Raw genomic sequence first — 26694 nt, 5'->3', positions numbered from 1 at the left:
TCTGGACCAATGTTCCCTCTAAGGATTGATAAGGTGTGTGCAAAAAAAAAAATATTAATAAGCGACAAGTTACATATTCCACAAATTTATGAGCAGGCACGGAGGACACATTTTTAAACAAATGTAGTTTATCCTTGTACTCCTTATGTATTTTTAATCATCTATGGATATGTTTGTATGTTTATTGTTCAAATGGTTTTATTTATTTCCCAAAATTTATTTTTGTTATACACATTGAAAATATTTGATATTGCGTTTAAATCAAAATCTCAATAAACTTGAAACGAGTGCCAATGAGATTGTGGGAGGGTTAAATACTCAAAACTTAGAAGAATAACAATTTACTTAAAGTTTTTGCTTCGCCAGCTTTCTGGTATCTTTACATAATGCAGTGGCGTACCTAGCATATGTAACACCCGGGGCCCATCATTTTTTGGCACCCCCCCCCCCCCCCATCTGTACGAAAAACATGATTTTTAGTAACAAGCCACACGTCGCACATGAGTACCTAGGAAAAGGTAGCATCTTACATATTGCAGTGAACAGTACATCAATACACCCATTGTAAAACTAAACAAGCCAGACCAGCACAGATCAATCCTACACCGTCAATCCTAACAGAAAACTATGTCTTTCGAACACACAGAACACACCTTCGCCTAGTATGGAATATGTAATCACAAACTAACCTCTCCCTCTTTTACAAAACTGTAGTGTGGATTTTAGCTACGGAGGTAACAGCTCTGATGCTCATAGAATTCTGAGCATCAGAGCTGCTACCACCACGGCTGGTGCTAAAAAACGCTTCACAGTTTTGTAAAAGGGGGGATAAAATAAAAATACATAGACAAAGGTTAAATTGAACCAGCAAGAAGCTGGACTCTGCATACAATGCTTCACAGATACAGTGACACATGTCTCCTAAAGCAATAAATAAATAGAAATTTTTTCTACCTTTGTCTTCTGTGGTTTCTGCTTTCCTCATCTTCTTGTAACTCTCTTCCTTCCATCCACTGTCTGCCGTCTCTCTTCCCCTATATGGCATCTTCTCTCCTTCTATGCCCCTTCTAGAAACTTTATGCCTCCCCCTTCCATCTCTCCTTTCACCCCCATTGGCTCTGGCATCTCTCTCCTCTCCTTCCCTCTCCCACACCTCTCCTCTGCAATCCCTTTCCCTTTTTTCCCTCATTTCCCTTTTCAATTTATTTTCTGCATCTGTCTAGAAAGATTATGTTCTTACTACCCTCTCATCAATGTCCTTTTTTACTGTCTACCTAAAGCTTGCCACCTCTTTCCCTCACCCCTCCAGTGTTTCCCTAACTCAATCCTTTTCTCCCCATCATGTGTCCTCCTTTTATTTATCCCTTCCTTCCATCATGTACCCTCTTTCTCCAACCCTTCCATCTAGTACCTTCTCCTCTCTCTGTCCACTTATCATCCTGCATCTGCTCCCCTCTTTCTCTCCTCCCATTTCCTTCTGGCATTTACTCCCTTATCTCTCCCATCTGCACTTCCATCCAGCATAGGCTCCCCACTACCATCCAATGTCTGCCCTTTCTCCCTCCATCCACCCCTCTTCAATCAGCATCTTCCCCCTTTCTTTCCCTCCAATATTCTTCCCCCTTATGTCTCTCCCCTTTCTCTGTACATCAATTCCATCAGCACCACCCTTCCATACCACCCTGCCCACTTTCTTTCCCTCCACCACTCTTCCATTCCAGCAGTCCTGCTCCTTTCTCTCCCTTCACGCAGCAAGGTCCCGCGATGATTGTAGCTGCCTGCTGCCAATCCACCCCACTCTGACGTACTTGCTCTAGAGCGGACTCAGCAGCCGCATGCTGGAAGGGCCCGCAATGACTCGTCTGCTGGCTCTGCTCTGGAAGAAGTAAGTTACTTTGGAGGGGGTGGACCCGGCAAACGCAGGGAGTTGCGGCAAAGTCCCGCAATGACTGCGTCTGCCGGGTCCACCCCCTCCGACGTAACTTACTTCTTCCAGAGCAGAGCCAGCAGACGAGTCATTGCGGGACCTTCCTGCACCTCAGCGCGGATGCTGACTCTGCTGAAGAGAAAGTAAGTCAGTGGTAACGTGACCATTTATTTTTTTCATCAAAAGGGGACATCTATTAATTGACTGTGTATCCTTTCTTTCTTTCTGCACTCAGGCCCAACAATTGTCCCTTTCTATTCCCTCCCTCCTTCCTTCCCATGTCCTTAGTGCCCCCAGTGCCTCCTTCCCGTGTCCATAGTGCCCCCAGTGCCTCCTTCCCATGTCCTTTGTGCCCCCACTGCCTTCCAGATTTTGCCCACCCCCAAAGCCAGCCAGCTCTGCCACCTCTCCATTTTTTTCTCTCTGTCACCACCCCATCCCCTATGCTCTGGCATCTCTCTCTTCTCCTTTCTTTCCTTTGCACCCAATAGTCTGGTATCTTCCCTTCCCTGATTCTCTGGCATCTCTCTCCTTTCCTTTTCTTCCATCTTTCCCTCCCCCTCCATGCTCTCACATCTCCCCCCTTCCTTTTCCCTTAGTCTGGCATACCTTCCTCCTTCCCTCCAAGCCCTGGCATCTCCTTTCATTCCCTCCCTCATCTTCCTTCTCCCTCCAGCTGGGTACCGCAACACTCTCCCCTGCAGCTCTGGACTTCCCCACACCTGCTCCCCCAAAATTGCCATGCTTTGGTTCCTCTTCTTCCTTCCTCCCTCCCCCCGCGGGACCCTGCATCACCATCAACTCTTACTCCCTCTAACGCCGGCCCTGCAGCTCCAGACTTCCCCGCACCTTCTCCCCCCCCCCCCCCCGGATCGCTATTATTTTAAATGTTATAGCCGCGGGGCTGTATCCATCAGTGGAGACGTCTAACCTCGGCCTGCCCCGGAACTCTTACTGCAGCAGCCGCCCGTCTAGGCAGGAACAGGAAGTCACTGTTGCAGTAAGAGTTCCGGGGCAGGCCGAGGTTAGACGTCTCCACTGATGGATACAGCGCCGCCGCTATAACATTTAAAATAATAGCGATCCGAAGGGGGGGGCAGGTGTGGGGAAGTCCGGAGCTGCAGGGCCGGCGTTACACCAATGAAAACAAGGGGCGGACCGCCCCCCCACTTAGTACGCCACTGATTGCGGGGATCATGAAAGGAGCCGCTGCTGCTGCATCTTAGGCGAGCAGGGCAGACCGCCACCGCCGCCGTTTCCTTTCACCTCCGCTCGAGTGAGCGACACCAGAAGAAGCATGAGCGACGCCACTGAAAATAGTGAGCGATCGCTCATGCGCTCACCTTAGAGCAGTGGTTCCCAACCCTGTCCTGGAGGAACACCAGGCCAATTGGGTTTTCAGGCTAGCCCTAATGAATATGCATGAAGCAAATTTGCTTGCCTATCACTTCCATCATATGCAAATCTCTCTCATGCATATTCATTAGGGCTAGCCTGAAAACCCGATTGGCCTGGTGTTCCTCCAGGACAGGGTTGGGAATCACTGCCTTAGAGGGAACACTGATCTGGACCCCCAGGCCCTAACCACCTATCAAAGACTGAACTAGATGAAAGCTAGAGGACAGTGAGCCTCCTACTGTAGTGGTCCCTCAGACACAGCCCTATCATCACAATGGTGAGTCTGCCCCAATACTGTTTTATCCCACCCTGCAATATTTATTTATAGTGGTCTAAACCAGTGATTCCCAACCCTGTCCTGGAGAAACACCAGGCCAATCGGGTTTTCAGGCTAGCCCTAATGAATATGCATGAGAGAGATTTGCATATGATGGAAGTGATAGGCATGCAAATTTGCTTCATGCATATTCATTAGGGCTAGCCTGAAAACCCAATTGGCCTGGTGTTCCTCCAGGACAGGGTTGGGAACCACTGGTCTAAACAAAAGCAGAACACAAATTCTAGAATCTTCACCAACAATAATACAACAAACCCCCGCGAAGTCGTGATTCGCAAACTCAGTAATTAATGGTATTTTCCAAACGCCACTTCCTTGTACTAAAAAGTCATGGTTACACCAATCAGGAGCTGCTTTGACATGCTTTCTGGCATGTCAAAGCAGCTCCTGATTGGTGTAGCCTGACTTTAGTAACAGGAAGAGGCGGTCGGAGCATAGCGCGAGTGATTTTCTGCACCCACCAGCGCCCCAGTTGCCCTCCCCTGCCTCTCCCGCCTTTTGACAGGCGAAAAACTATATTCACAGTTTTTCAAAATTCATGGGGGTTACTGGAATGGAACCCCCGTGAATTTCGGGGGAATACTGTATTATTGAAACACTTTGCAATATAACAAACTATGGGAAAAAAAATCTCCAGAACTTATCAAAGAATTTGCTTCATAATAAGTTTTTGGGATCCTGTCAGGTATTTGAACTCTGAATTGACCAGTGCTGGAAACAGGATGCTGGGCTTGATGGACCATTAGTCTGACCCAGTATGATAATTCTTATGTTCTCATGTAATATGTAAAAGCCACACAACATTTCCTAAGGGACCCTTTTACTAAGCTATGCTAAAAAGTGGCCTGTGCTATTATTGGTGCGTGGGTTTCCCACGCACTGAGGATGCTTTTAACGTGGCTGTAAAATGGTCGGTCACATGCTAGTTTCCCAATTAGTACACGAGCCCTTACCACCATTTTGTAGGTGCTCCTGCGCTAATCCTATGCCAATCAGTTAGCACTCAGCAAGGTCCATTTGATAACCAATTAGCACAGGCTCATCTACGCTACACTTAACTCATTCCCCATGCTAAAAATAAAATCTATTTTTTTAGATTATGAGAAGTGTGCCCAATCCATGAACTACTGCAAGATGCCTAAGTGCATCACACAGTAATGACTTTTTAACCTGCAGTAAACACACTTTAAAGAACCCCTAAGTATGGCAACTTCAAGATTATCTATCCAGATTGGTAGAGAATTGAAGAGAAAAACAAAAGCTTCATAAAAGAACACATTCTATAAGCAGTCCAGCTTCTACAATGTGAACCATAATAATCAGGGAATTTTTTTTCTCTGCCTCATCTTCAATGTATTTATTTCTATACTGTGCTACTGGAAGTCTTCTGATCTATATCCAAACATATGCTTACCTATAAAAGTTGCACATATGTGCATTCACACTGAAATAGAGCAGTACACTGTACATGTTTGTTACATGTGAATATACCCCTAAGGTTTAATTAAATAGGGATTACTCTAAGCAGCTTTGGTAAAAGTCTTTTATTTCAGGAAAATGCTTTGTGTATTGTACAGTAAGATGTTAGTTAAAGAAAACAGCACTTTCAAGTGCTCTTTGTAGGTCTGACTGCAGAAAAAAAAAAAGCAGTGCTGAACTAATTATGAAGCAAATTCTTTGACAAGTTTTGAAGCTTTTTCCATAATTTGTTATATTGCAAAGTGTTTGATAGCAACTTCTCCTCCTGAAAAGGAGAGAGACTTGATATTGAAGACCTACCATATTTCATGCATTGGAATTTGCTTTTATTAGACAAGATTTGTGTTTTTCCAGATGTCAGACATTCTGGTGGTCTGGATGATCAACGGCCTGGACGTCCAGACGATTTTCGAGGGAAAAAAAATATGTTTTTTTTGACATATAGTGATTTGCCTTTTGAGAATGGCCGTTTTCCTAGTGCCGATTTTGGGTGTTTAGCCGTATGTTTTGGTTATGCCCCTCTATGTGAATAGTGCTAGGGCACAATATCAAAGGAAAAACAGTATTAGGCTGGAAACCCGCTGGAGCCTTTGATGGAGACTACATTGTTTAACTTACACGTTGACACCAAATTTTTCAAACCCCCCTGTATTTGTGGGCACAAGATTTTCGCACAGCAGCAAAGAAAACGCACACATAAAATACGAGTATGCATTCCTTTTTTACCAGATTGTTGGTTCAATATTGCCTTAATAATGAATGGGACTTTGGGGCAGACCGAACAGACCCCACAGATCTTTACCTACCCTCAGAACTATAAGATTTTAAGCAGCTCCTTTTTAATGGTAAGAAATAAATTATGCTCTGCACTAAAATCAAGGTTCAAGGTTTATTAATATTTGATTTATCGCTGAATCTGTTTACAAAGCGATGTACATCAATAAAAAAGAATAAAATATAAAGATACAAATTAAAACTCAGTAACGACAATTTTAAGACAAGACAAACTTGAAAAGGGAGGAAAAGAGGGGGGAAGATTACATCTGTTATATATAGAAAAACATAAGGGAACGGGGATAAGTAAAAGATTAAAAGACTAAAAAAATTTTTTTTCATAATTAGTATTAAAAACGCCCCTGCTCTAAACCGCAGCAACAGTCTCACGTGGCATATCAAAGAATAATGAAAATATTTTAACATCAAATTTAGGCAGTTTCGCATTCTACACCGAGAAGAATTCTGTAGCTTTGGTTTTCTATAGATACTGAAAATGGTTGTTTCTGAGCTACGCTACACTACAGCACATCTACTCTCCTGAGAATCCTGCAAATCCTGGTTTTACCGTGTTCCCTGCTCTGGACAGCTTCGGCGACTGTGGTCTTTAAAGTTTGGAAACTGCTGCTTATCCCAACACCCTGTTGAGAAGAACAGTTTCTCTTTCCCCGAGTTTTGCGCCGAGTCCCCCGGTTTACACTTACTTGCTCGGTGCCGACTTCCTGAGCAGCCGCAGAGGAGCTCTGGTCTTCCTCAACCTCAGGAGGGACATCAGAGAGCTGGCGCTTATGAAACGAGAGCAGGACTATGCTTTTATCCGCTAAACCAGCGACGGACGACGGGCGACCACCCAGCGGCGTGTCCACCGTTTTCTTTTCCATTGCCGCAAAAGTTACGACAAAGAAACGACTAAGAAGAAGCCCAAGCCGAGGTGCGACCACCCCGCGCTGCCTCCGTTCCAGTGGCTACCAAGGGAGGGGGGGGGGGGGGCGGTGCATAGCAAGGGAGGGAGAGGGCGATCCGCCCCGGTGCACAGCCGGCCGGATCCGGAACCTCCCGCGCTGCTTCAAACAACACCTCAGCGCTGCTGCCCTACTTATAACAGAGCAGAGTCGGCAGCCGCGCTGAAGTGAACTAAGGTCCTGCGATGACTGCGCCGTCTACCGCCTTTGTTCTGGAAGAGGTAAGTGACGTGGGGGGGGGGGACCGGCAGCCGCAGTCATCGCGGGACCTTGCTGATTTGGGATGGAGAAAGAAAGGAGCACAGTACGGTGGTGAAGGGAGAGAAAGGAGGTCAGGGTGGTATGGAAGGGTGTGGAGGGCGACAAATGGAGTCAGGGTGGTATGGAATCATGGTGAAGGGTGAGAAAGGGGGTCAGAGTGGTATGGAAGGGTATGGAGGGTGAGAAAGGGAAGGGTGTGGAGGGTGAGAAAGGGGGGTCAGGGTGGTATGGAATCATGGTGAAGGGTGAGAAAGGGGGTCAGGGTGGTATGGAAGGGTATGGAGGGTGAGAAAGGGGGGGTCAGGGTGGTATGGAATCATGGTGAAGGGTGAGAAAGGGGGTCAGGGTGGTATGGAGGGTGAGAAAGGGAAGGGTGTGGAGGGTGAGAAAGGGGGGTCAGGGTGGTATGGAATCATGGTGAAGGGTGAGAAAGGGGGGTCAGGGTGGTATGGAATCATGGTGAAGGGTGAGAAAGGGGGGTCAGGGTGGTATGGAATCATGGTGAAGGGTGAGAAAGGGGATCACGGTGGTATGGAAACATGGTGAAGGGTGAGAAAGTGGTCAGGGTGGTATGGAAGGGTAAGGAAGGTGAGAAGGAGTCAGGGTGGTATGGAAACATGGTGAAGGGTGAGAAAGTGGTCAGGGTGGTATGGAAGGGTAAGGAGGGTGAGAAGGAGTCAGGGTGGTATGGAAACATGGTGAAGGGTGAGAAAGTGGTCAGGGTGGTATGGAAGGGTATGGAGGGTGAGAAAGGGAGTCAGGGTGGTATGGAATCATTGTGAAGGGTGAGAAAGGGGGTCAGAGTGGTATGGAAGGGTGTGAAGGGTGAGAAAGGGGGGGGTCAGGGTAGTATGGAATCATGGTGAAGGGTGAGAAAGGGGGTCAGGTTGGTATGGAAACATGGTGAAGGGTGAGAAAGGGGGTCAGGGTGGTATGGAAACATGGTGAAGGGTGAGAAAGGGGGTCAGGGTGGCAGGGAAAGGTGTGGAGGGTGAGGAAGGAGGGTCAGGGTGGTATAGAATCATGGTGAGGGTGAGAGGGGGTCACAATGGTATGAAAACATGGTGAAGGTTAAGAAAGGAGGTCAGGGTGGTATGGAAATATGGTGAAGGGTGAGAAAGGGAGTCAGGATGGTATGGAAACATGGTGAAGGGTGAGAAAGGGGTCAGGGTGGTATGGAAGGGTATGGAGGTGTGAAAGGGAGTCAGGGTGGTATGGAATCATGGTGAAGGGTGAGAAAGGGGGTCAGGGTGGTATGGAGGGTGAGAAAGGGAGTTAGGGTGGTATGGAATCATGGTGAAGGGTGAGAAAGGGGGGTCAGGGTGGTATGGAAACATGGTGAAGGGTGAGAAGGGTTACGGTGATATGGAAACATGGTGAAGGGTGAGAAAGGGGGTCACGGTGGTATGGAAACATGGTGAAGGAGGTCAGGGTGGTATGGAAGGGTATGGAGGGTGAGAAAGGGGGGTCAGGGTGGTATGGAATCATGGTGAAGGGTGAGAAAGGGAATCAGGGTGGTATGGAATCATGGTGAAGGGTGAGAAAGGGGGTCAGGGTGGTATGGAAGGATGTGGAGGGTGAGAAAGGGGGTCAGGGAGGTATGGAATCATGGTGAAGGGTGAGAAAGGGGGTCTGGGTGGTATGGAAGGCTGTGGAGGGTGAGAAAGGGGGGTCAGGGTGGTATGGAATCATGATGAAGGGTGAGAAAGGGGGTCAGGGTGGTATGGAAGGCTGTGGAGGGTGAGAAAGGGGGTCAGGGTGGTATGGAATCATGATGAAGGGTGAGAAAGGGGGTCAGGGTGGTATGGAATCATGGTGAAGGGTGAGAAAGGGGGTCAAGGTGGTATGGAATCATGGTGAAGGGTGAGAAAGGGGGTTAGGGTGGTATGGAATCATGGTGAAGGGTGAGAAAGAGGCAGATGCTGATGGAATTGCGGGGAAAGGGACATAAGCGGGAAGGATACTGCATGGAATTGGGTTGGAGGGAGAGAAAGGGGGCAGGGGCAGATGCTGATGGAAGTGGGGGGAAGGGAGAGAAGAGAATGAAATGCCAGACCATGTGGGTGTGGGAGAGGGAAGAAGAGGAGAGATGCCAGACCATTGGAGGAGGGAAGGGAAGAAGATGGATGCCAGACTAATTGGGGTGAAGGGAGAAATGGAAGGGGGTTGTATAAAGTTTCTGGTAGGGGAATAGAAAGAGAGAAGATGCCATATAGAACATAAGAACATAAACAGTGCCTCTGCTGGGTCAGACCAGAGGTCCATTGTGCCCAGCAGTCCACTCACCTGTACAGGAATCCTCTATCTATACCCTTCTATCCCCTTTTCCCTCAGGAAATCATCCAATCCCTTCTTGAACCCCTATACCATACACTGTCTCATCACACCCTCTGGAAGCGCATTCCAGGGGTCCACCACCCTTTGGGTGAAGAAGAACTTACTAGCATTGCTTCTGAATCTGTCCCCTCTTAATTTTTCTGAATGCCCTCTCATTCTTGTAGTTTTCGAAAGTTTGAAGAATCTGTCCCTCTCCACTTTTTCTGTGCCCTTCATGATCTTGTAAGTCTCTATCATGTCCCCTCTAAGACTCCGCTTTTCCAGGGAAAAGAGCCCCAGTTTCTCTAACCTTTCAGCATATGAAAGGTTTTACATACCTTTTATCAATCTTTTCTGAACCCTCGAGTAACGCCATATCCTTCTTAAGGTACAGCAACCAATATTGGATGCAGTACTCCAGATGCGGGCGCACCATCGCCCAATAGAACGGCAGGATAACTTTTTTCATTCTGGTTGTAATACCTTTCTTGATAATACTTAGCATTCTATTCGCCTTCTTAGAGGCCGCTGCGCACTTTGCCGAAGGCTTCATTGTTTTGTCCACCATTACCCCCAAGTCTTTTTCTAGTGTACTTTCACCCATTACCATCCCTCCCATCGTATAGCTGTACTTCGGGTTTCTGTTTCCTACATGCAAGACTTTACATTTCTCTACATTAAACTTCATCTGCCATCTCGTTGCCCACTCTTCTAGTTTGTTCAGGTCCCTTTGTAAGTCTTCACAGTCCTCTTTTATCCCAACTCCACTAAATAGTTTGGTGTCGTCTGCGAATTTTATTACTTCGCACTTCGTCCCTGTTTCTAGATCGTTTACATTGAACAGCAGCGGTCCGAGTACCGACCCCTGCGGAACACCGCTCGTGACCCTCCTCCAGTCAGAGTAGTGGCCCTTCACTTCTTACCCGCCAACCAATTTTTGATCCATCTATGTACGTCTCCTTCCACCCCATGGTTCTTGCGTTTCCGTAGTAGGCATTCATGGGGTACCTTGTCAAAGGCTTTTTGAAAGTCTAAGTATATATATAGGGTCCCCTTTGTCCATTTGTTTGTTAATTCCTTCGAAGTGCAATAAGTTCGTTAGGCACGATCTTCCCTTGCAGAATTCATGTTGGCTTGTTTTCATCAGTTTATTCCTTTCTAGATGCTCATTGATGCTGTCTTTTATCAGCGCTTCCGCCATCTTCCCCGGAACCGAAGTCAAACTTACCGGTCTATAGTTCCCCGGGTCACCTCTCGATCCTTTTTTAAAGATGGGCGTAACATTAGCTATCTTCCAATCCTCCGGGATCTCGCCTGTTTTCAGGGTTAGATTACAAACCTGCTGTAGTAGTTCCGCTATTTCCTCCTTTAGTTCTTTCAATACCCTAGGGTGGATTTGTCAGTTTTTAATCTATCTATCTGCTTATGTACATCTTCAAGGCTTACCTCTATGGATGTTAATTTGTCTGCTTGATCTCCTTTGAAGATTTTTTCAGGTTCCAGCACGTTAGATGTGTCCTCTTTTGTAAATACTGACAAAAAGAACATGTGTAGTCTATCCGCCACTTCTTTTTCCTCCTTCACCACTCCTTTCCTATCTTCGTCATCTAGCGGTCCCACCTCTTCCCTTGCCGGCTGCTTCCCTTTAACATATCTGAAGAACGGTTTGAAATTTCGTGCTTCCCTAGCTAGCCTCTCATCATATTCTCTTTTTGCTCTTCTAACCACGAGGCGACATTCTTTTTGATGCTTCCTGTGCTCTTTCCAGTTCTCCCCGGTTTTGTCCTTTTTCCATTTCTGTAATGAATTTTCTTATTTCCTATCGCTTTCTTCACTTCTTTAGTTATCCATGCCGGGTCCTTTTGTTCAGCTCTTTTTGCATCCTTTTCTAAATCTGGGGATATACAGATTTTGCGAGTCCTTGAATAAAGACCAGGCTTGCTCTAAAGTCTGCGATTTCTTCGAGCTGTTCCTAAGTTTCTTCCTTACCATTACTCTCATCGCTTCGTAGTTTCCTTTCTTGAAGTTATCAGTTGTCGCTGTGGTTCTCTTTCCCTTCGATATTCTTACTTCAACTTTGAACTTGATCATATTGTGATCGCTGTTTCTCAACGGTCCCACTACTTTCACTTCCTTTGCAGGTCCTCTTAGCCCATTAAGGATTAGATCCAGAGTGGCATTCCCTCTCATAGGTTCTCTGACAAGCTGCTCCATGAAGCAGTCCTGTATAGCCTCCAGAAATTCGGTCTCCCTAACGCATTGTGAGTTTCCAAGACTCCAGTCTATCCCGGGATAGTTGAAGTCTCCCATAATAATCGTGTTACCATTTTTGCATTCTCGCTTCAACTCGGCTTTCATGTTTTCATCGTTTGCTTTGGTTTGCCCAGGTGGATGATAGTACAGGCCCATCTTTATCTTGGGCCCTTTCCTTCCCGGTATCTTAACCCATAGTGACTCCAGTTTGTTGGTTGTCGCTGCTGTGTCCACTCTGTTCAAGTGTATGTTTTCTTTTATGTATAGGGCTATTCCTCCTCCTTTCTGACCTGACCTGTCTTTGCGATAGAGTTTGTACCCCGGCAGTGCTATGTCCCATTTGTTTTCTTTGTTCCACCATTTTTCAGAGACCCCAATGATGTCTAGGTTCTCTTTTTGGCCATGACTTCTAGTTCTCCCATTTTATTTCTTAGGCTCCTTGCATTAGTATACATGCAATTTAAGACCTGATATTTTTTTGTCTTTATTTTCTTTTCCTGCGCTACAATCTTGGTATCATCTTCTTGATCCGTCAGCTCTTGTTTTTTGCCCGTTGTGTCTTCCCAGTATTTTTCCCACTCAGTTTCCTCACGGGATACCTTCTTCCGAATCGTCGACTCTTGGTCGACTGTCGGCTTTCCCCTTCTTCTTAGTTTAAAGCCTGCTCTATTCCTCTCCTGACGTTGTTTGCTAGAAGTCTAGTTCCCGCCGCGCTCAGGTGCAGTCCATCTCTCCTGAAGTGCTAGCTCTTGCCCCAAAACGTTGTCCAGTTCTCATGAAGTGGAAACCCTCTTCCTCACACCATCTCCTCATCCATGCATTTATTGACTGTAGTTCCATCTGTCTCTTCATATCTGCCCTCGGTACTGGTAGGATCTCTGAAAACACTATCTTCTGAGTCCTCATCTTCAACTTCCTTCCCAGAATCTTGAACTGTTCGATCAGTGCATTTCTACTGTAGTCTCTCCTGTTGACATCATTTGTCCCGATGTGGATCAACACTGTAGTCTCTTCCATCTCTGCTCCTTCTAGGATCCTTTCAATTTTGTCGATGATGTCTTTTGCTCTCGCTCCTGTGAGGCAGGTCACTAGTCGATCCTCTCTTCCTCCTGCTATGTGGCTATCTACTTGCCTTAGGATTGAGTCTCCCACTAGGATCACAGACTTCCCCTTCTTCAGTTTTTGCTCCGGTCGCAGGTCTATGTCCTCGGTGTGCTTCACTGCTTCTTCATAGGCATCAGCAAGTCATTGCCTCCCTTTCCTGTGGGATTCCTCTGTGGGTTTCTTCCTTGGCGTCATCTTCCTCTTGTTTTCCATTCCATATGGGTGTCGTCTCTTCTTTCCTCTGATGTTCGTGTTCTTCCACCCTCCTCCTATAGGCCTCCTCCATGAACTCCTCGAGCTCCCTGACTTCCTCCTCAATGTGTCTCTCTCTCATGAAGTTGTCAGCTGTCTTGAATGGTTCTGCGATTTAAAATACTTCCAGTTCCTGTATCCTGTCCTTCAGTTGCCTAACTTCCTCCTTCAAGCTTCCCAGCTTCTGATACCAACCGCATACATATGACTGCCTCCTCGAGGGGAGGTAGTCATACATATGGCAGACTGCAAAACACTGGAAAACTCATCTTCTGGATTCCCTCTGCTTCCATTGTTGTCCGCCTCTTTGGGGTACTCTCTATTATTACACTGGTACCTTTTTGCTACTTCCCTATTCCCTAGTTATATGTTTTTCCCTGTATGCATTCCCAATGTGCCGTGTTTGACTAGCGTTGACTAGTGTTGTGGTGTTCTGTGTTGGTCAGTGCTGGTGTTCCTAACTTTAAGTCAGCAGTTTGTGTGCATCCAGCTGTTGTTTCGTATGTGTGTGCCCTCTGCGTTTGCTGTGTTTTGACTTTTATGTACTTATTTGATTATTTAGGTGTGTTATTTATTGGCGTCCTTACCTTGCTGTCCTTAGGTTGATACCTCGGCCCTTCTTAAAGGCGCTCAACGCGTGCCGAACGGCTGCACGCCATTGGCTCCACCCCTTTTAAGGGGGAGCTTGGGTGGTGACTGCCGACGCGGTGGTGGGTGGGCGGAGCTAACTCTCGCTGCTACTCCTGCCGATTCTGTCTCTTTCTCTCCTGCTCTCTCCTTGTTTTGCCCACTGTCTCCCTCCACTCCTGCTAGCTCTCTGCTCCTGCTAGCTTTCCTCTTGCTGCTCAGCCACTTGCCGAGCCGAAAGGGGCAGAGAGAGGGTAGACAGTGGATGAAAGGAAGAGAGTGACAAAAAGATGAGGAAAGCAGAAACCAGAGAAGACAAGGTAGAAAAAAAATTATATTTATTTATTTTTTTTTTTTTTTTTGCTTTAGGTGAGATGCATCACTGTTTCTGTGATGTTGCATTGTATGTAGAGTCCAGCTTCTTGGTGCTTCAGTTTAACCTTTGTCTACGTATTTTTATTCTATCTCCCCATTTACAAAACTGTAGAATGTTTTTTAGCGTTGGCATCTGAGCTGTTACCACCGTGGCTAAAAAACACACTACAGTTTTGTAAAAGGGGGAGTAGTTAGTTTGTGATTACATACTAGGCGAAGGTGTTTTCTGTGTTCTGTGTGTTCGAAAAGACATGGTTTTCTGTTAGGATTGACTGTAGGATTGATCTATATTAGTCTGGCTTGTTTAGTTTTACAAGGGGTTTATTGATGTACTGCTCACTGCAGTATGTAAGATGCTGTCTTTTCCTAGGTATTCATGTGTGATGTGTGGATTGTTACTAAAAATCATGTTTTTCATACAGATGGGGGTGGGAGGTGTCAAAAAATGATGGGCCCCAGGTGTCACATATGCTAGGTACGCCACTGCTCCATTCTCTCCCCATCTCCCATTTCTCCCGCTAGAAGTTTCACTGCCAAGCATGCGCCCGTGCCGCAGTCTTTTATAAGCGTAGCCGGCTGTACCGATTTGCGCTCCGCTTCAAGCCTTCCTACCAATAAGCGTCGCCCTTGCTCCTGCGCTTTGCACACAGCACTCCCCTGGAGGCTCGCGGATGGGAGTCCCACTGTCAGCGGCTGGTGCTGTGCCAGCTGTGCACAAGGCGCTCTGTTCCTCTGTGCGCAGAGGCGCAAGCATTACCCATATTTACAAACACGCTCTCTTTCATTACTTGGCAGGGAAGATGGTATCAATTCGATGACACCTTGGTTTTCTTTAATTACCTAATTGATTCTGTCGCCCTGTTCATTTGTCCCTAGCTGTTTCCCACATGATTTACGGCTGTTTCCGTATGCGAGTGCTGTCCAGACTGTGTGAATGAATACAAATATGGTACTTTACTTTGGACAAGCTAACTTGCGGTAACTGCAATGATGGCTTTCTATGGACCAGGTGAGGGCCTGGCCCATGGTGCTGATGATAAAGGGTGCCAAAATCATAATCCAGTCTACTTTCAAAATTTTTAGACAGATAAGATGCCGCTTGGGATTTTGGCTAGGGTTATCGGTGAAGCCAAAAAAAGAGGACACATGGCCCCCTCCCCTCGGCCATTGCTTGCTGTGTGCAGTCAGGGTCGCAGCAAGCTACAGTATAATTGCACTCTGTGGGGCTTGCCCTCCATGGCGTTCCCTATTCTTTCTTGTACTTCGCCCATGATATATCAGACTTTCAGTTGAGAGTCTATAAAATACTTGAGTTGATAACTATGTGGAAACGACATTAAACAGTCCTCCAGTTATAACAGATCTGAAGCATCAGGGGCAGTTACAAACACCAAATAGCAGGCTCTGTGGGCTTTATTTCAAAGCACAGCCAGGGAAACTAGCTCTCTTTCCTGACCATAGGTTCAATACCTCTCCCTCCCAATGCTGAAATACATTTCCACAGTGGCTGTCTCATGCTGGTGGGAACAGTGAAGCTCTAAGGAAATCATCTCAACCCTGAAGAAGGATTAAAACATGGATTCATGTCTCTGAAGATCCCCCCCCCAAAAAAAAAAAAAGAATGACATGAGAAATATAAAATCCCTCTTAAGGAATGTAGTTACAGTATATTGAATGCCTCCCATTGATAATGCATCAAAGATAAAGAAATAAGAAAATAAAATATTACTGTGCAATTAAATAATGTGACTGGAATTGAAGTGTTTTGGGATTGAGTTGTGCATCCAGCCTATCCAACATTGTGGTGGTAGTGGCTCTTTTTATATATATATATATATATATATATTATTATTATATATAATAATAATATATATATATATATATATAATATAATATAAATATATATAATAATAATTATATATATAATTTTATATAAATAAATAAATATATATATATAATTATTTATTTATTTATTTATTAGCATAAAGTGTTATGGTTGTCTTTTTTTTAATTGTACTAACAATGCATTTTTTACTGATTGTCCTGACCTATGTAAGGAGGTTTTAACCTCCAAAAGCTATTTAAGAGAATATGTGCTTGTCTGTCTAGTTTTAAAAAATATGAGCCACTCGCAAGCCCGCTGTGATCAGGCCGAGCAGTCACTACCCGTCACCTCTCCATTCCCCAGGTGCTTCCAATCTTCTTTCCTGTTCACTCTGTTCTTCCAGACTCATTTCAGTCACACTGTTCTCAAACATGACCTCCCTGGTCTCTTGAGCCACCTCTTCACCGGTCCCTCTGGTCACCACTGGTCACCCACTCTCGGTCTACCTCTCTGGGTTATCAGAGGTCCTCTGAAAGATCCCGGTACCATTTACTGGTCCCTTGCCAATCCCCTCAGCCTTTGTACCTTGAACTCTTCCAGCTGCTTGTGGGGCCACACCAGTCCTGTTTGCTCTTCACTAGTCCCTATGCTGGTCATCAAGCCTGAGTGCTCTCCAGTCTCTCCATCTCTACTGGGTCCTCCAGCTACTTTACTCCTCAGCTGGTCACCACCAGTCTTCCCCATTGGTCTTTCCACAAGCCACAGTCAGCCAGGAATCCACCTTCCTCAGACCCTCTAGTCACTCCTTGAGGTCTGGTCCCTCAGGCACTCTCTCTTTGAGGACTCTCCTAGGCCCTCAGATGCTCTTTCACTGGGCCTTCTGCTGGTCATTGAGCCTGAGCGCTCTCCAGTCACTCCAAGCTCTACCAGATAGGCTAGTACAGGGCAGAGTCTCTCTCTCTCTCTCTCTCTCCTGCACCATGCCCCCTGTCAGCACCAGTAAGAACTGGGCAGCTCCTCTACTGCACCAGCCCCCCCCCCCCATCTCAGTTCACTGCTCTGGAACTGTCCTTTTTAGCACTTTACTTCACTTAAGGTGAATTGACCTCTTCCAGCAGCCTTTGTAAGATCTTTATGCAAATGAGCTCTACACACCACTGCTCAGGCTCCCTCTGCTGGCCTGTGACAGAAACTTCCCTCTGTCAGGAACCTATAGTAGGGGCCTTAAACAACCTGGGCCAATCAGGATGCACCGGGGAGGGGAAGGCCCGCCATTTTGAAGAGACAGGCCTGCTGGCCAGAGGAAGTAGGTATCCCTTCAGCCAGCTATCGTAAACAAGGGAAGGGAGTGTTGTCAGAGGCAAGGGGGATGTCGGGGGCGTTGCTTGACAGTGGGAGGGAGTGGGCATATCTCCCACTGCCAGGGGAGGGATGTCAGGGGCATTGCTTGGCAGCGGGAGGGAGTAGGCATCTCTCCCGCTGCTATGTGTGTGGGAGGTGGTTGCTTGACTTCGGTGGCGGGAGGAAATGGACATCCCTCCTGCTGATCTTCAATTTGGTTGGTTGTTTGTTTTCATTCTGTGCATGTGCCCATTGCTATGAAACTGCACAGAACTTCACGATTTTGCGGTATATAAATAAATTATTATTATCACCAGCGATGGGCACGTGCAAATTTATTGAATCTTCGCTACTCTCAGTCATTCTCATTTGCTTGCAAGGTTTTTGGAGAATGACTCGCCTTTTTGAAATCGTTATAATAACGGCTGTGACAGCAGCCCATCAGTTTTTACCGCAAAGTTTTAAGAATCTAGCCCTATGAGTATTATATAAGTTATATACATAGTTGGGAGCCCTGCCTATGTTCTGTCAGTGCTCTGCTCCTCTGTATGTCACATTGCACTTACGCAAAATGCAAGTTATGTACATTGGTACATAATAGCGCTTGGATAGCATCCTAGCAATTACGCACCTAAGTGCACATATACATGCTAGTAACATGTGCATAAAAATTAGCATCTACTTTAGTTTATAAAATTGCCTTGATAATGCAACATTGAAACTTAAATTGCATTTCCTTCAGAAAGACATTCTCAATTATAGTTTTTAATTGCTGAAAAAACAAATTTAACATTTCCTTTGGTTGCTTTAATTTTTGTATCTCTTTTCCATTTTTACATAATAATAAACTGATTCAAATAATTTTTAAGCAAAAATCATCTTACATTATTGCCAGCACAGACCTGTGGAAAGTCCCGAGTTATATGATTTCGCCTCCACTTTGGAGATTCATTAGCAATACATTTGTACTCCTTGGCAAACCGCCTTTCTGACATCTTTCACCCAAGATTGGCTGAAAAATAAAATGAAATGTGAAACTGATTCAAATCATAGATGTGTTTTAAAATAGGTTATACCTATGCTGAAATATGTTTCTGTTAATATGAATCACCTTTACAAACTAATTAAAGTAATGAAAATGTCCAGGGCTAGTTTTGGGAAGAAGATTTGGAAGGAGAGTGGGCCCCTGTATAAGGACTAACATGACAGGATGCTTGTCAACAATTCAGAAATGCACTGGAATTCTGGGCCCAAAGGATTTACGCTCCTAATTTTGAGAGTTTTAAATTTTACTAGGGCTGAGTGCCTAAGTTTATAGTCAAAATTTCACTACATCCCTAAATTTAGGAGCATAAAAACTGAATGACAACAGTATGAATTTAAAGTAGGGAAGAAAACTTAGGAGCACAGAATTGATTTTCAGCACTAAGGGGTAAATTTTATTTATGTCACCAAAACAATTATCATCAAAAAAATTGGCTTTTAGCGCTATTCTTTAAACTGGGAGTCCTCAAATTACAGTCCTCCAAGATCATTTACTCGGCCCCTGCTGCAGTCGTGGGCACCACTGCGTTCAGCATCATTAGCGTCAGCCGGGGGGATGCGGTGATGTGACGCGCTGGGGCCGAGGGCATGCCGAACCACCATCACTACGCTGAGGCAGACAAGTAGTAGCCAGGCTCAGAGCAAGGCCCCTACTCTCCCTCAGTTACTAGCTGCCTACACAACAGCGGGCCAGCAATGCCACCAGTCAGGCTCTGAGCTCAGGCCACACCAGCAGGCCAAAATCGATCAGTTGCCCACACCCTGGATCTAAACCAGAGCCCCATAGCACCAACAAAAAGTTTGTGGATTCATTACCACTTGCTACACCGTACTCAGAAGCACAGGCCAGCAGCAGATATGATAGATATGCACAGCCATCCCAAAGAAGTAGTAGCTATTGTGCATTCCTAGGAAACAATTATGTTAAGGAAAAGAAAAATTGACTCCGAGTCCAGGATATTCAAAGAACAGTGGACCTACGATTACATTTTCATGCAGTACAAGGAGAGAGAGCTGTTTGTCTGGTATGCCAGGATTCAGTGGCTGTGTTCAAGGAATACAATTTGTGCCATACTACGAAACTTGACATAAAGACAAATATGATTGTTTAGTAGGATAAGTGAGAAAAGACAAAATATTAAAACTGAAAAATGGATTGACAACTCAGCAAAATGATTTTGTGAAGCTTATTTCATCACTATGAGCAAGTTTTCAAGTTGTCAAGCTAATAGCATGCACTGGCAGTCCATTCGCAGTGGGAGAATTTGTTAAAGAATGTCTTCTTTCTGTTGCCAAAGAGATGTGCCCAGAGAAGGCTGATTTATTTAGCACAGCGAGTCTTTCAGGACCTACTATTGCATGAAGGACTGAAGAAATGGGGACAATTTGCATCAGCATTTGCAAAACTCCTCAAAAAAACTTTGCTATTTTTCATTGGCACTCGACGAAAGCAATGATGTATGTGATTCTGCACAACTTTTAATTTTAATTTGTGGGACAAATGATCATTTCAAAGTTAGAGAGGAGCTTGCTGCACTGCAAAGCATCAAAGGAACAACAACAGGAGAGGATATCTCTGAAAAGGTTCACCAAACTGTGAATGATTTGGAGCTGGACTGGGCTAAACTAGCCAGTGTGACAATTGATGGTACTCCTAGCATGGTGCGGTCTATGGAAGGAGTGGTTGCACGCATTAACCAAGAGATGGACAAACACAGCCATTCATATCCAATAGCCATACACTGCCTTATCCACCAACAAAAGCTGTGTTGTAAATCACTGAAGTGGGACTCTGTCATGAAAGGTTTTTGGTTTTTTACACACAGGTTAAACAGGAAACAAACAAAAGATAAAATAAAACTCAATATGAGATTATCAGTCTCTCTAATAAAGCCCACATTATGGGAGAAGCAATTCATATTCCATCATGGGATCTGATAGATATCAAAGGTAACATAAAAAAATAATATCAATAGTGCAGTGATACATCTTCTACAATATTTTAAGGAATTACTCCTTTCCCCTCTAGGAAAACCATAACTGAGAGGGGTCAAAAAAAATATGAATGTTGATCCAAAAGGATCAAACATTTACAGGGATACCTAAGCTGAAATTTAGCTCCCAACGACAGTACAGAATGTCTCAATTGTAGGAACCCTTTCCTTCTGGTCTGTGTTAACTTTGAAACATCTGGGAACATGGATATCTTAGCATCCATAAAGGTCACTTTTTTAAGCCTAAAAAACAGCCTAAGAAGTGCCTCTTTGTCTTGGTTAAAATTGTTCTTCATTTTAAATATTGTATTGTTCTTTCATGGTTTTTTTGCACTACAAATAAGATATCAAGTACGTTTTAATTATGAACTTTCAGATACCTGGAGCAATCCATCCGGTGTGCCACAAGGGTCTCCGCTATCTCCATTGCTCTTCAACGTCTACATGTCCTCACTAGGCACGCAGCTAACCCAGTTAGGGATAAAACTATTTAGTTATGCAGATGATTTTATGATCATCTTCCCATTCGTTAATTCTATCTCTGAAACTATTCCTAAAGCTTCAGAAGCCATAAACGTGATGGAGCACTGGATGACAACCTTTAGGCTCAAACTTAATTCAGAAAAGACAACTTTCTTCGTTGCTTCGCCACATCCGCTTGACACCAAATCACCACTATGTATCAATAATCTTAATTACCCACCATAAAGATACTAGGTGTAACTTTGGATCAGTGCCTATCCATGAGAGACCAGGTGGACTCCTTGATCAGAAAGGGATTTTTCACTCTCTGGAAACTCAGATCCATTAAAGCTTATTTCGATACAGCGGCATTCAGAATCCTAGTCCAATCCCTCGTACTGAGTCTACTTGACTACTGTAACATCGCCTATTTAGCAATTTCCCAAAAGAACATGCAGCGTTTACAATTGATGCAAAATGCAGCGGTCAAACTGATCTTTGGGCTGAGGAAGTTTGACCACGTGATACCCTACTACCGGCAGCTGCATTGGCTGCCAATGGAGGCGCGCGTAAAGTTTAAATTTGCCTGCTTCTGCTTCAAAGCACTACACGGACTTGCCCCTAAATATATAACTGACCTTTTCGTCTTCTCAGCCAACAGACACAAGAGAAGCTCACATTCCAACTTCGTTTACCCCCAGTGAGAGGTTGTAAACTGAAAAAACACCATGAACATCTTCTCTTGCACCAAGCAGCATCATGGGGTAAAGACCTAGAACAATTGCTTTCGCCCACTACTTATGAGGAATTTAGGAAACGTCTGAAAACACACCTGTTCCTAAAGTATCTGGACAACTGATCCTCTCTTCTCTCTCTCCTCTATAGCGATTAACTTGTTCTATTGATCACTCTCTCCTCAAAAATGGATTTCCTGTCCTATTAACCCTCTTTCTTCCTCCCCTCTTAAAGTCAATCAGTTTGTACCTTTGCTTAATCTTTGTAAACCGCATAGAACTTCACGGTATTGCGGTATATAAGCTGTTATTATTATTATTATATGTGCAGTGTACATTTGAATTCATTCATGGTTTTTTATTTTCAAACTATAGTCTGGCCCCCAACAGTCTGGTTGTAAGTTTCTTTTGTTTGTTTATGTACATGTTATGGTGGAGAGTGATATAACATACTGTGTGTTTGTTTAATGTTGGCTCTTTAAAAAATTGTTTAAAAGATAACTGAAAATACTAACCTCAGTATGGACCTAGAGATTATTATCGTCCACTGAAATGATTGATTTTAGCCTCTGGTAAATGTATTTGCTTGCCTGAAGATGTCATTATATGGTCTATAGCAGGGGTGCCCAAAAAGTCAATCACGATTGACTAGTAGATCGTGAAGGCAAAGCAAGTCGATTGTGGAGCCCATCCCGGGCTCCGTGATAGACTCGCGTTGCCTTCGCATTCTACCTGCTTCTCTATGGACATTTGCTTTCCTGATGTGGTAAACAGAAGCGCCGGGCTGACCAGCTTCCCCCCCCTTCCCCAACGTCAATTCTGACATCTGAGAGGAAGTTCCGGAATTTCCTCTCCAACGTCAGAATTAACGTCGGGTGGAAGGCTGGTCGGCCCGGCGCTTCTATTTACCGCTTCAGGAAGCAGGGACAGCTCATAACTTAGTGGCTTGGGGGCCTATTCCCCAAAGGCGGTGGCTTGGGGGAGGGCAGGGAGAAAGAAAGACAAAGAAAAGGGGCAGGCAGGGAGACAGAAAGAAGGGAAACAGAAAGAAAGGGGGGACAGGGAGACAGAAAGAAGGGAAACAGAAAGAAAGGGGAGACAGAAAGAAAGAGGACATGGAGAAAGACAGACAGAAAGAAAGGGGGCAGGGAGACAGAAAGAAAGGGGGGACAGTGAGACAGAAAAAAAGAAGAGAAACAGAAAGAAAGGGGGACAGGGAGACAGAAAGAAAGAAAAGGGGGCAGGGAGTCAGAAAGGGGCATGGAGAGAGAAAGACAAACAGAAAGAAAGAAGGGGGCAGGGAGAAAGAAAGGGGAGGGGGCAGGGAGAGAGAAAGAAAAAGTTGGGGGAGACAATGAGTTCTGGAGGAGAGGAAGCATACAAGAGGCGGGAAGAAATACCGGATGCACAGTCAGAAGAAGAAAGTGCAACCAGAAACTCATGAAATCACCGGACAACAAAGGTAGGAAAAATGATTTTATTTTCAATTTAGTGATCAAAATGTGTCTATATTTTGCACTATGTCCCCCCTTTTACTAAACCGCAATAGTATTTTTTTAGCGCAGGGAGCCTATGAGCATCGAGAGCAGCACAGGGCATTCAGAGCAGTTCCCTGCGCTAAAAACTGCTATTGTGGTTTTTGTATAGTTGTTACTGAGGTGACATTGCATAAAGTCATCTGCCTTGACCTCTTTGAAACCCCCCCAGAATATAAATTATAATTAACATTTTCTGTGTACAGTGTGCTTTGTGGGTTTTTAAAATTTTTTTATTGTTGGTAGATCATTTTGACTTGGTCATTTTTAAAGTAGTTCGCAAGCCCAAAAAATGTGGGCACCCCTGGTCTATAGGAATTGGATTCTCACATTTGTTTTTATTTTTAGGTGCCTCAACCCTGATGCAAATTATCAAAACATAAGTTAATGTTTAGGAAATTTAAAAAAGTTATTGGATTGATGAAGATTTTGTTCATTCTTGTGTTAAAGAGCATTCAAACTCATTGGGCCATCTGAGGATCCTGTTTTCACTTTAAATTTGAATTGGTGTGATAGGACTGAGTTTGTGTTATTGAATAATATGTATCACATATTGAATATTTTGATACCAGTGTTCCATTTGCTAAATACCCAGCATTCAAGCAAATATGAGGGTTTAAAAAGAAGCTCTTACACCAGGCCCTATAAAACAAAGAAAGCCAAACAATATTTAATAAACTAGAAGCAATATGTTATTTGGATTTTTTATTTTATTTATAAAATTTGAAATTAATTCACAAGAATGCACTTGTTCATGAAAATGGGATACATCAGCAATAATAAAATTATAAACAATAAAATAAAGGAAACCATAGTAAACCAACTTCTGCTATCTCACTACAAAGTCCAAAAACCATAAGCAGCGGAATGCTTTTTGTTTGTGGAGGGCCCAAAAGCTCTGCCTTAGACCTCTTTCTCCGGCTCCTGGCTCCCCCAGCTACCTCCTCCCTGGCCGCTGTCATTTTAAATCTTTGGGCAGCCATCAGCAGCAACATGCTGCAAAATGAAGACTTCCATGGCACGCCAATGACAGCAGGCTCACTTGTTGCCGCTGACCGAAGATTTAAAATGACAACGACCGGGGAAGAGGTGGATGCGGGAGGCAGGAGAGCCATAACTCTTCTGACCTCTGACAGCCAAGTTTTTTTGTTTTTTTGTTTTTTGGGGGAGGGCGCCATGGCCCCTGTGGCCACTCCTGTTCCGACACCCATGCCAAAAACTATTGTGGAGATAAAAAAATTAGAAACCAGAAGCTAGACAGAAAAAAAATGAAGCTAGATGAAAATCTGGTCTGGAGTATAGCTAATACAATTCCAAAATGACACTAAATAGGGGCTCATTTTCAAAAAAGAAAAACATCCAAAATGTGGCATAAAGAGGCAGATGGATATTTTTCTCAATAAACCCTTCCAACTTGGTATTTTGGAAACCCATGTTCTAGACCAGTGTCTTGCAAACTTTTTGAAGCCATGGCACACTAAACTCGTGCCTAGAGGGTGCGGATGTCGACATAATGATGTCGCGTGCATGTGTGATGTCATCACATCAATATCCACTCATGCGCGAAGTTCCTCCAGAAGGGGTCCTGAGCTTGTCATTACGATACCAGTGGGGGGTGCAAGAGGTGGAGAGGTGCAGAGAGGAGAGGCGCTGGTGCCAGCTGATTGCCTGCAGGACATGCCACTCACTATGAGAGGTATACACTGTAGGCAGATCAGCCAGCACCGGCACCTCTCTTCCTCACTGATATCTCGCGGTACACCCGGAATCTTGCCATGGCACACAGTTTGCGATACACTGTTCTACACAGATGTCTATGGCGATTGACTGCAGGGCATTTAAATCTCTTAGGGGCATGTCAGAGGCATGGTTTGGGCAAGACTAGGGTAGGCTTATGACCTAGACATTTTTCTGCAAAAATTGAACATTTTAGAAAACGTCCAGGGTAGTGGTGTAGTGAGGGTGAGATGCGCCAGGGGCAGTATTGCCCCTCCCTCGCCCTCTTCTCCACTCCCCACCCCCATCTGCTCCTTCCCCACCTCCTCCTGCTGTGCGCACGTGCCCCTTCCCTTCCTCCGTGCCTCTTTAACATTCCCAGCATGAGCAGCAAACCCAAACTGCTGCTCGCGACAGTGTCAATCAAAGAGAAAAAGGGGATATAAAGGATAATTTATACAAAATCTACTTCAATAAATTTTCTACACATTAGTGTCTAACCTCTTTATTGTAGTTGATATATTATTTCTAATAACCCACTTTTTATCATACAAGTACAACCCTTTTATAACAACAAACTTACCCCAGCCATTGTGGGGAATACAATAATGCAAGCAATGCATTGGGTCCTGTTAGAATGGCCACTAGCCTAAGAGCCTCTGCACCTTTAAGATGATGGCATCTATCCAGATGCACCTCTGCTTAGCTGAGCTAGGAGAATCTTAGCAGCAAGTAAAGTCCCATGAGAGGCCTAGTAGTATGTAGAGGCTAGTGCAGGCTACAAAGCTGACATAATGGCCAACACTGGCTATGAAGAAGAGTTCTGATTGACAAGTCGATGAAGCCGTCCACACAATGTGCGGAGGCAGCAAAAAGGGCAAACAGAATGCTAGGAATGATAAAGAAGAGGATCATGAACAGATCAGAGAAGGTTATCATGCCGCTGTACCGGGCCACGGTACGCCCTCACCTGGAGTACTGCGTCCAGCACTGGTCTCTGTACATGAAGAAGGACACGGTACTACTCGAAAGGGTCCAGAGAAGAGCGACTAAGATGGTTAAGGGGCTGGAGGAGCTGCCGTACAGCGAAAGATTAGAGAAACTGGGTCTCTTCTCCCTCGAACAGAGGAGATTGAGAGGGGACATGATCGAAACATTCAAGGTACTGAAGGGGATAGACTTAGTAGATAAGGACAGGTTGTTCACCCTCTCCAAGGTAGGGAGAACAAGAGGGCACTCTCTAAAGTTGAAAGGGGATAGATTCCGTACAAATATAAGGAAGTTCTTCTTCACCCAGAGAGTGGTAGAAAGCTGGCTTTCCAGAGGCTGTTATAGGGGAAAACACCCTCCAAGGATTCAAGACAAAGTTAGACAAGTTTCTGCTGAACAGGAACATGCGCTGGTGGGGCTAGTCTCAGTTAGGGTGCTGGTCTTGGACCAGAAGGCCGCCGCGTGAGCGGACTGCTGGGCATGATGGACCATTGGTCTGACTCAGCAATGGCAATTCTTATGTTCTATCAGGAATACTCACTAGGCGCAACTCCATCTAAGCTGCTACTCACATACCAGGAACAGCAGGCTGTGCCTTAAGGTAGGGAGAATAAATGGAAAAAGAGATGGTGGTAGGGAGAAAGGATGAAAAAGAGTAAGGGAAGGTGGACTGCAGCGGTTCTTTGCCGCAATACATCCCTGAACAAGCCCATAGTATGCAGCACAGTCTTAGCAGGGTACTTGTCAAATAAGGTTTAAGTAAATGCTCCAAATGCATTAAATCAGCTCTTCATATATGTAAGTGAGATATGCAGAGTGAGGAAGAAAGTGAAGACAGAGAAAGGAAGGATAATGAAAGATCAAGTGGAGTGAAGGACTATTCTGCTGGTTAAAGCAGTGGGCTGAGAACCAGGGTAGTCAGGAGTCAAATTCTGCTTCTCTCACTGATGCTTCTTGTGACCTACAGCAAATCACTTACATCCTTTAT

The 26694-nt window shown here is 44.9% G+C and overlaps 1 protein-coding gene across 1 annotated transcript in view; it reads right to left on the bottom strand.

Moving 5' to 3' along the window:
• ATP7B (ATPase copper transporting beta) overlaps nucleotides 1–18224 on the bottom strand; it is a 160606-nt gene extending 142382 nt beyond the window's left edge. Inside the window, 1 exon segment of the mRNA XM_033948176.1 lies at nucleotides 18116–18224. The gene's annotated coding sequence lies outside the window, so the exon portion shown is untranslated.
• Nucleotides 18225–26694: the final 8470 nt, after the last annotated feature.

Source organism: Geotrypetes seraphini, chromosome 6 (genome assembly GCF_902459505.1).
Source record: "Geotrypetes seraphini chromosome 6, aGeoSer1.1, whole genome shotgun sequence".
NCBI lineage: Eukaryota > Metazoa > Chordata > Amphibia > Gymnophiona > Dermophiidae > Geotrypetes > Geotrypetes seraphini.
This window is presented reverse-complemented; position numbering and strand designations above follow the sequence as displayed.